This window comes from Anguilla rostrata, chromosome 3, assembly GCF_018555375.3.
Source record: "Anguilla rostrata isolate EN2019 chromosome 3, ASM1855537v3, whole genome shotgun sequence".
Lineage (NCBI taxonomy): Eukaryota > Metazoa > Chordata > Actinopteri > Anguilliformes > Anguillidae > Anguilla > Anguilla rostrata.
Window position 1 is genome coordinate 712,501 of NC_057935.1, and position 10,000 is coordinate 722,500.

Consider the following 10,000-nt stretch of genomic DNA (forward strand, 5'->3'; position numbering starts at 1 on the left):
GATCCAAACAACATTCAACTGAGACCATTTGTGTGTGATCGCCAAAAAATATTAGCGCTGCTTTCAACACGCCATAAATTTAGAAAATTAAAAAATTCTGAAATCCATGAATTGGACCGTGAGGCCAGTGATGGATTGGGCCCATTGTAGTGTAGAAATCACTAAACATTACAACAGAAATCTGACTACCCTGCAGACCGAGATGGGAGGGAGTCACACAGACAGCTGGGGTACTCTGGCCGTCGGGCGATTACATTATTTCACCTGGCTCTGACTCGGGAAACGCTGTGATTGGACGGCTGCCTGTGCACCTGTTCACCTGTCCTGCCTGCTGGGTGTTGGGTTCCTTTATGAAGGCTCTGCTTTGCTTTTAACCCACCTGTCCTGCTCAGATATTCACACCTCATTCATATACGCGTCGTTTATGAATAATTTATCTGCATTTATTTACAAATCACTCTCTTCCCCTCATCCACATTAGAGCAGAGAAAGATCGTTATTACCACATTTAGTTAGAATACATGAATGCTTAATCTATAGTGCTCATTAAATTTAGATAGAAGCATTAGACAAATAAAAATGCTGTTAGCACTGCAGATGCATTTAGTTCTACAGGGATAGAGAAAGTCATCTCAGTGATTAAGATGTGACAGACACACACATACACACACACCTCACACACAGACACACAAACACACACACACTTTTACAAACACACGCACACACACACACGTTTACAAACACGCACACACTCACATACTCTCACACACACACATGCACACACACACTCTCTCACACACACACATGCACACATGCACACACACGCACACACACAGACCCTCTCACACACACACACACACACACATGCACACACACCCTCTCACGCACACACACGCACACGCACACACACACACACACACGCACACACACACACGCACACACACCCTCTCACACACACACACACACACGCACACATCACACACACACACACACACAAACCTTCCACACATGCACACACACCCTCTGCACGCACACACACCACATGCTCTCACGCACACACACACACACACAGACCTCTCACACAGGCACTACAGACGCACCACACACACACACACACACACACAGACCCTCTCACACACACACACACGCACACACACAGACCCTGTCATTAGCAGGATTCTCTGTGACTGAAGCAGGTCCTCAGACTCAGGCCGCAGGTGATTATTCATGTTTTTCTCTGGCTGTTTTAATGGAGTGACTGATGTGCTCTATGTTAGGAGAGGACACACGACGTGGCAGAGAGCAGGTTTTCATTTGGCTGTAAATTGGATATTGGGGTCGGAGCGGGATGATGAATGTGCAGGGGAGAATCTGGCACCTGGCAGCGGACTTTAAGCACAGCGATCCACAGGGAAACGCTAGGAAACGCTCACAGTCAGGAAGTACCAGGAAGACTTCTCACCCCAAGATCATTCCTTACTCTTCCGAGACCATTCCTTACACTACTAAGACCATTCCTCACACTTCTGACAGAATCTGCCAATAACTGGTCATGTGGCACTGCACACCCCGCCCATACCTCATCATGTGACACTGCTCGCCCCACCCATAACTGGTCATGTGACACCGCATGCCCCGCCCATACCTGGACATGTGACACGCCTCCCATGCTGAGGGGCACACCCACATTCCAAACTCCCCGTTTCCTTTTCTCTCCTTTTTAGTTCTAAATAAATCTCCCCAGTAAGCTGCCGTATCGATCCTGTGATTGGAGGAATCCGATTGTAACTGTGAGCTGCAGACTGTGTCAGACTGATAATGAATCTATAGACTAATTAATGCCGTTTCTGATGGGTATGATGGGTGCTCTTTTTGTAGATTAAATAGATCTCCTCATGCAGATGGCCTTGTGCATGAAGGAGAATTCTACAGTTATAAAGCTTCAGTGTGATATCATCTGCACAACTTCTGTCAAAGACCTTCTGTCCTTCAGACAAAATCAGCGGCTTGGCAGCCGCTGGTGCTTGCAAAAACACCTCGTCTAAGAAATGAAAAGTCTGACAAAATGTAACAAATTTTATACCCCAATAACAAAGCCTTCAGCTGTTAAGCTGCACAAATAAAAGAAAACATCTGAGTTCTGTAAATGTGTTTTAAGGCAAAAACCTAACAGCGAGGGCAACCATGCATATAATTTTACAAATGTCCCTTTCACTATTTTAATATGCTCTTTTTGGGCAGGTTTGCCTAATCGCATTACAGGAGCAATAACAGCTAATTTTCACAGGGGAGTTTAAATTAAACAAAGCAAGTTTTTTTTTTTTTAAAGAAAAAAAAGAAAAATACCGGCAACCAATGAGCCATCGTGTTTTAAATGATTTAAATGAAAGATGATTAAATAAAAGGAAATTTACCCTGCCTACATATGAATCCACACGTGGAATAGCTCTCTATGTGGCAGAATGTTAATATTTTTCATATTCGTCACCTAATATTCAGTTGTAAGAATAATATTAAGATATAACTTGTTTGCTGTAATTTCAAAATAAATGAATCCAGTTCTCATATTTGGAATAGGCTTTGTATTCCGTAAGGGAATGTTCCCATAGCATATGGAAATCTGCTGTGATGTTTCCTTCCATTTCATAAAAGGAATTTCCACTCGTTCAATAATTTATATTTGCTTCCAGAAATACAGATAATTGTGAGAACGGGGTGGTCAGCGCTTCCAGTGCATTAGCATGCAGTGCATTAGCATTAGGGCTAACTTACAGTGGCAGGTTTAGAAAGAACATTGTCTGCTTTTATTTTCTATCGACCCCCTTCAGTGAATACACACAGGTGAATATGCGTGTGATTTGGTTACTAAAGCTACACGTCAATGTCAATGCCAAGCGTAATGTTCAGAGTTGGACAACTCCAAGCTTGTTTTTTTTTTTTTTCAATTTTATGATCTGATAACTGAACTACCAGTGTTCGTGCTAATCTGCAATTCCTCTGTCAGAAATTTTTAGACCTGTTAAGTCACGGAGACAAAGAGACAAAACATATTTGATCTATGTAGCTAGTCAATACGTTGTGACTTGAGCACAGTAATGACTTAAATCGTATAGACTATGGTGCAGTAAAATGGTTATAGCCTACAATTTTCCGTATGTGCATCAATCTTTTTGGCAGTGTCTATTTTTAGCTTTAAATGGGGTTGAATCAATCTCTACAGTCAAATTACATCCATTGCACACTGCAGCACAAAACCTGTTATTCTGAGCATGGTTACCTGTTTCGGGGGAGGTAGTTTCTAATACTGAGGTGTGCCTTAACCTGGGCACTTCCGTCACTCCCTGTTTGAACTCTAATTGAAGGTGTGTTTTGCTGTTTGCTGCACTTAGTTTGGAAACTGTTGTGAACAATTTTCTCTCTACGATCTTGCAACAAGCAATGGTAGATTGAATGCATCAGAGGTGGGAAGAGTGCGAAATTTGAGCAGATATGCAGGTTGGGAAAGATGACGTCCTGGTCATTAACTTGCTCTGGTCCCAAACCGATTCAGAGAAGCAAAAAAATCTACAGAAGATAAGAGTCCTCTTCTCTGGGTTACTTATAAAGCATCCTGCTCTCTGTACATGCAGAGGAGGAGTTTCCATCATCCATAATTCCTCTCTTCAAAACAAAGTATAAACGTGAGGCACTAGTCATGGATCTCACTGATGTCTGATTTTTGTCCCTTTGAAATGTGTGCATTTAACAGATGAAAGAAAAGCAAAAACATTCTCTGAGTCACAAGGTTGCAGTCAGTTATTAAATTTCTTCATGTTGATTACAGCGATTTCACATGTTTAGTCGTCTATAAAAGGAGCCCTCTTTCCGCACTGAATGCTCGTAAACGTTAAGCGTTTTTACGGCATGGTTTGTGGGCTGCTGTCTGATAGCTGGATGGTGACTCTGATAAATCTCACATTATCGGCTCGCCGTTATCATAAAATCTGCCCTGCGGCCCGTCTCACGCACCCCTCGCCCCTGAGAAGCCGCTAGCGTTCGGCGGTTTGCGTGGGCTGAGACGAAAGGCATAAGCAAACGATCCCGTCAGCTCAGAGTGTGAAGCACAGGGGTCATTTCTAAAGAGCGTTTAGGCCTGTTTAATCTACTCTGTCACAAATGCGCTTTTACACGTCAACATGTAATTTAAGACTTAAAGAGGTTTGCATCAATAAATGTCCCATAAAAATCCAGCATGAATACTGTTTATGAAAAATTGTGTGACTGAAGATATTGGAAATCGCGTTGAGGATTTTGGGGTCTCCCATGCTTTTCCGATTCTTTTATTAACGTGGAGTGGGAACGCTCACAGTGGAGTGGGAACGCTCGGAGTGGAGTGGGAACGCTCACAGTGGAGTGGGGGGGGGGGGGGGGAGTTACTCCCCTGTACGCAGCAGTGCGGGTTCCGGTTGCTTCTGCAGCGGCTTCGTTCTCTAGCGTAAGAAAAGACGCAGATTCTGATTAGTGAGGAAAAAAAGAACAGCAGCGAGGGGAATTTTCCCGCTGCGTGCGTAAAACGTTCCGGGTCCCTCACTGGCCTGAGCCTCCACAGATGCATCAGTCAGGAGTCACGGCCAAAAGCGTTTGAGCACAAATCCTGAAGTCTCTCTCTATAAAAGTGTTCTGTAGTGATGACATGATAAAGGTTGTAATAATGAAATGTGAAAATATGCATTTATAGAACATTTCCATTGAAAAGTAAAAGTAGGCGAGAGTGAGATTGCATGAATTTGACTGTCAGCCTTAGGGTCCCTTGTGATGTAATGATATTACATTTACTACCTTTTAGCATCACTTGACAAGCAGCCAATTTGTGAAAACAAATTAGCATTTTAGCATTTTTTTCCAGGAAGATTTTGCTCTCCACACAACCCCAAGGAATACTCCTTTTGAATTTACAGGAACAAAATGAGCAGTCTGGTACAGGGAGATTTGATTTTCTCTGATTAAATTTCATTTGTGCCTCACTGTTTTTTAGGAGAGCGCTAGCAGGATAGCGGCTACACACTGCAGTAACAGTGACGCCTCTGCAGGGGACAGGACGTCAGCCAGGGGAGGTGTCTCCTGAACCATATGGAGGATCTTATCTGGCAACCCAACAGGTAATCTGCTCCTGATCTGGCAACCCAGCAGGTAGCCCGCTCCTGATCTGGCAACCCAGCAGGTAAGAACGCTTGCTGTGCCAGGAGACGGTGCAGTGGCACTATGCCAGAGAAAGGGGGGACATCCCACACCTGCGCCACCAATCAATTCTGGGTTGCCATGGGATACTGCGGGGTCGGGCCGTGACAGAGTGGGACACATGGGATAGCATGAACTTTGACCTTTGACATTTCAGATGAAATGATAACAAAACCGTACAAACCTGGTTCTGAACTGAACTGAAAAATGAATGTAATGAACTGTGGGTTCGCCTTGCAGTAGCACCTATTTCCACAAGGTACCTAGACGTTACGTCTCAAACTTTCCAACCCAACTTCAAATGAAAACAAGCTCTTGCTAGCCAATGTAAAATAAAATAAGCAATTATACTACTGCTACTCATGTAGCCAGAACTTTTTTTTTCTGACCATTTAATATGGAATCCCTGTATCATGATGTAGTTTCATGGCACACATAGCAAGCGTGACTCCAAGCTTCACTCTGAAGAACTAGCATCAGGCATGAGTTCCATCCATATTTCAATATTTCAAGCAGATTCCATATTTTAAAGAAATGGTCATGAACAACTGCTAATCACTCTTTCAGCTTGCAAACGGGGACCAATAAAATCCAAATACAGACCCACCAGACTCGATCCATACCTGCATTGTTTCAAACTGTGCGTCTGGGTCGGCTGCAATCCATAAAGATGGAATGGATTTTCCATTTACCTTACCCTACTCAACACCGCAAACAATAAACCCTGAAAACAACCTCAGAAATGATGTACTAGTATTTAATACCAATCAATAGTGTGCATCCTTTCAGTGCTTCATTGTTGGGTAAAACGTTTTTTTTAAAATGGTTCTTGGATATCACGCTTTGGTTTGTTTCCGTGATGCTTATTTTGTTTGTGTTTTGCAGCCCTAGCATGGTGTGTTTATGAGTCTAAGTGGGATCACATGTTCCCTATCAGAATAGCAGTCAGGCTGAGTGTCTGTACCACACAGTCACGGAAAAATTAGTGATTTCAGGACTCAAAGTTTAGTCAGATGAGTGTGGGCTGAAATAGAGGCTGAATAGATGGCTGAAGACCAGCCATCTATTCAGTGTTTCTGAGGGCGAGCCTGGAGCCCTCCTTCAGCACCTTGCCCTCCTCCAGCACCTTGCCCTCCTCCAGCGCCTTGCCCTCCTCCAGCGCCTTGCCCTCCTCCAGCACCTTGCCCTCCTCCAGCACCTTGCCCTCCTCCAGCACCTTGCCCTCCTCCAGCGCCTTGCCCTCCTCCGGCACCTTGCCCTCCTCCGGCACCTTGCCCTCCTCCAGCACCTTGCCCTCCGCCAGTACTTTGACTTTTCTGTGCAAAGACAGTTCCAGTACATCAGTTTTTTTTTTGTTTTTTTTTTGTTGAAAGATTCAAAAATGTTTATATACATGATGCATTCACAGAGATTTGCCAGTTTGAATCATAAATGTTTTTCTATTTTAGTTTAGAGGATGAATAATTCATAAACACCCTGCAGCACCTCTTCCTCAGATCTACAGGAAACTGATATATTCTATCCGGTTCCTTTTGAAAACAGATTGTTTCAGGGATTTGAAAGACAGTTTTGAGTTTGTAGCGCCAGCTCAGAGGGAAATCCTGCTGATTCTAAGCTTGTAGCCAAATCCTGGTGTGAGTATACATGTCCACCTGCACACACGCACAGAATTCAAACAGCAGCTTTGGCTTGGATATCTGGCTCGTGAAAATGCATAAAGTGACTACAATTCCAAGGTTGTTCTCCTCTTTTGATTCTGCACACTGGGGAGGAAGATGATTCTCAGCCTCTAACCAGAACTGCATGCCTGATAGCCAATGAAAATACTGCTGTGTTTGAAAAAAACGAAAAAGGAAACTGCGTCTGTTACTCTATAAAGCGTGTGTCCGTCTGGGAGGAGTGTGCTGGTCTCGCTATCATCCTCTTGGTTCGTTTTGTCTTCATTTTTAGGTATAGCAGCAGTTGAGGTAGGAGAAGGGAAAAGAAACATAAAAATGCAAATGTTTCTTTGCTGAAAATGTCAGGATCCATTGAGCAAAACTCTTGTCATTTCATTGCTCACTAAATGCAATGGATCTATGGCTGTGGAGGCCAAGGCGGGCTGGGATTCAATTGACATTGATCCATAACTTTGACTAACAATTACATCTGTCCATAAATCTGACTAACCATTATATCTGTCCTTGACTTTGGTTTACTTCACTTGATAAAAATATTTGCTCATTTTTAAACTGATCTGTCAAAATCCAGATTTAGTAGTGATTTCTGGTAAAGAAAAATATCAAAAATACAAACAATATTTAAGCCAATTTGTTAAATAAATAAATAGATAAATAAATAAATACAAGTTCTACTTAGCTGTAATAAATGTATTGTGCGTATCTGTTTGTGGGCATAGATTGGGCTGCCTGGTACAGCAGGGAGGCGGGTTTTTGTGTTTGCTGTCTCACGGTGTCCCAGGCATCGCACTCTCTGTGTTTATTTTTGCACTCGTCTAGCAGTGAATCGCAGCTCAGCACCCACAGCAGAATCTGCCGGTTTTACACGCGTACAAGTAAAATGTTCGCTTTCCCTTTCCAGTGCCTGAATGCACATGTTGTGGAAAGCAGCTTCCTTTAATAAACCATAACTCAGAAATGTAGATGCATTTTTTCTTAGGCAGCAAACATACTGGCAGTGCTTATGTCATTAAATGAGGTCATCCCAAGTGCAGTTTAAAGCTCAAGTACAGGAGTTTGTGTATAAATTCAATGTGTAGATATACCATGCTGTACTTGCGATTTTACTGCGCCTACTGCAGTGATTCCCATATAATTTCTATGAGTGCTTACCATGTGACACTATTTACAAAAATTCAAACTAAGAAGAAATCGGCCATCATGAATTTTCTGGTACACATTTTGTTAATAATATGTACAAGAATGTCCGTAATTTTATTTTAAGTTATTAATGAAAACGCTCCTGCTCCATTTTCTTTGCTTTAACTTATGACTAATTTCCATGCCTCAAAACTTGCGAGATGTGTTTGTAATAAATGGAAACACTGAGGTGTCATCCAGAAAGGTGCATTCAGACAGAGTGACTCAGCACACTCTCTCTCTCCGAGCCGCTGAGCTGGGGCCATGGCCGGGTTTGTGTGGGTGACTGAAGATCCTAGCTCTGTGGGGGAAGGGGGGTGGGGGGCGGGAAATAGTGCAGTGCCCGTGGAGGGGGGATACTATCATTCCAGTGGGGGGGGGGGTGTAGTACCATGCCGGGGGGGGGAGGGGGGGGTGTAGTACCATGCCAGGGTGGGGGGGGGGTGTAGTACCATGCCGGGGGGGGAGGGGGGGGGTGTAGTACCATGCCGGGGGGGGGGGGGGGGGTGTAGTACCATGCCAGGGTGGGGGGGGGTGTAGTACCATGCCGGGGAGGGGTTATAGTACCATGCCAGGGTCGGGGGGGCGGGGTACAGTATGATGGGGGTAATGGCTGGGGGTCGTTCTCTCTCTGAGCCGCTGAGCTGGGGCCGTGGCCGGGTTTGTGTGGGTGACTAAAGATCCTCGCTCTGGGTGCCGAATTTGACATCCTGTGCGTTTTACATCTGTCAGGCAGAGTCAGACCTCACAGGATCTCATTTCACACACCACGCTCGCTGCAGGCAATCACAGAACTCAAACCTCGGTTTTTTTTCTCTCTGATATTGCAGGACTCAAAATGGCAGCTTTAGCCATAGAGCTTTCTGCTCAGAAATGCAAGCGGAACTGTATTTCAGCTGTGACATTTAATGTTAATTAAGCAGTTCAGATTTAGGGCCCCATTAGATTGTGTTTAATCTCACGTTTCTGTGGTCTGTGTCCTCTCAGGATGGGTACGGCTCAGTGTATCGATCCCGCTTTGGCCCGGAGGAATCTGGGGAAGTAAATCTGCTGAATGCAGCAAGAGCCGGCGCCCCTTTCCACAGGCAGAGCATGGGGGGTAGAGTGTGCAGCGGGGAGTGTGCAGTGTGCACTGGGGAGTGTGCAGTGGGGAGTGTGCAGTGTGCATTGTGCAGTGTTTAGTGTGCACTGGGGAGTGTTGTATCATAACAGTTCTTTGGAAAGTTTGCAGCTCTTGGGACTTATTATGTGTTATTAATATGAGTCGTATTATGTGTTGAAAATGTTGCTGAAATGACACTATTTACTGAACCTGGATCAGCTGGAGTCGTATCAGTAAATATTTTTAAAAACTCAAATTACATTACATTTCATTACTTTTCATTTAATTTCATATGGCAAATGCTATTAGCCAACATTATAAACATTTTTTTGGATAAACCGTTATAGTAAACCACTCAGTAAGCCTTTAATGAGCAGTTTTCTGTCCTCTTTTACTCTCCCCCTAAATGAGGGATGTTTTATTTTGGCCGTGTGGCAGTATGGTTTTGGCAGGCAGATGAAGTCGTTCTGGCTTTGGAGTTGAGATCAGTCTGGCAGCCCTGATGGACTCTGGGAGTAAAAGACACTTTTTTGTTTTTAGGAGGGAAGTTCTCCTGTAGCACTCTGTGTCCACTGACACTGCACATTCCTGTGTTTGATGCTGTGTGTGTTCAGCAGGAGCAGTTCTGTGTTCGATGCTGTGTGTGTGTTCAGTGGGAGGAGTTCGGTGTTTGATGCTGTGTGTGTGTTCAGTGGGAGGAGTTCGGTGTTTGATGCTGTGTGTGTTCAGTGGGAGGGGTTCTGTGTTCAGTGCTGTGTGTGTGTTCAGTGGGAGCAGTTCTGTGTTCAGTGCTGTGTGTGTGTTCAGTGGGAGCAGTTCTGTG

General features: G+C 44.2%; 1 long non-coding RNA gene across 1 annotated transcript in view; it reads left to right on the forward strand.

Annotated features, from left to right (window-relative positions):
* The first annotated feature begins 5,009 nt into the window (after positions 1–5,009).
* The window catches only part of LOC135249749 (uncharacterized), a 48,165-nt gene continuing 43,174 nt past the window's right edge, over positions 5,010–10,000 (forward strand). Inside the window, exon 1 of the long non-coding RNA XR_010328765.1 lies at positions 5,010–5,138. This is a non-coding gene — a long non-coding RNA (uncharacterized LOC135249749). The remainder of the gene's footprint in view (positions 5,139–10,000) is intronic.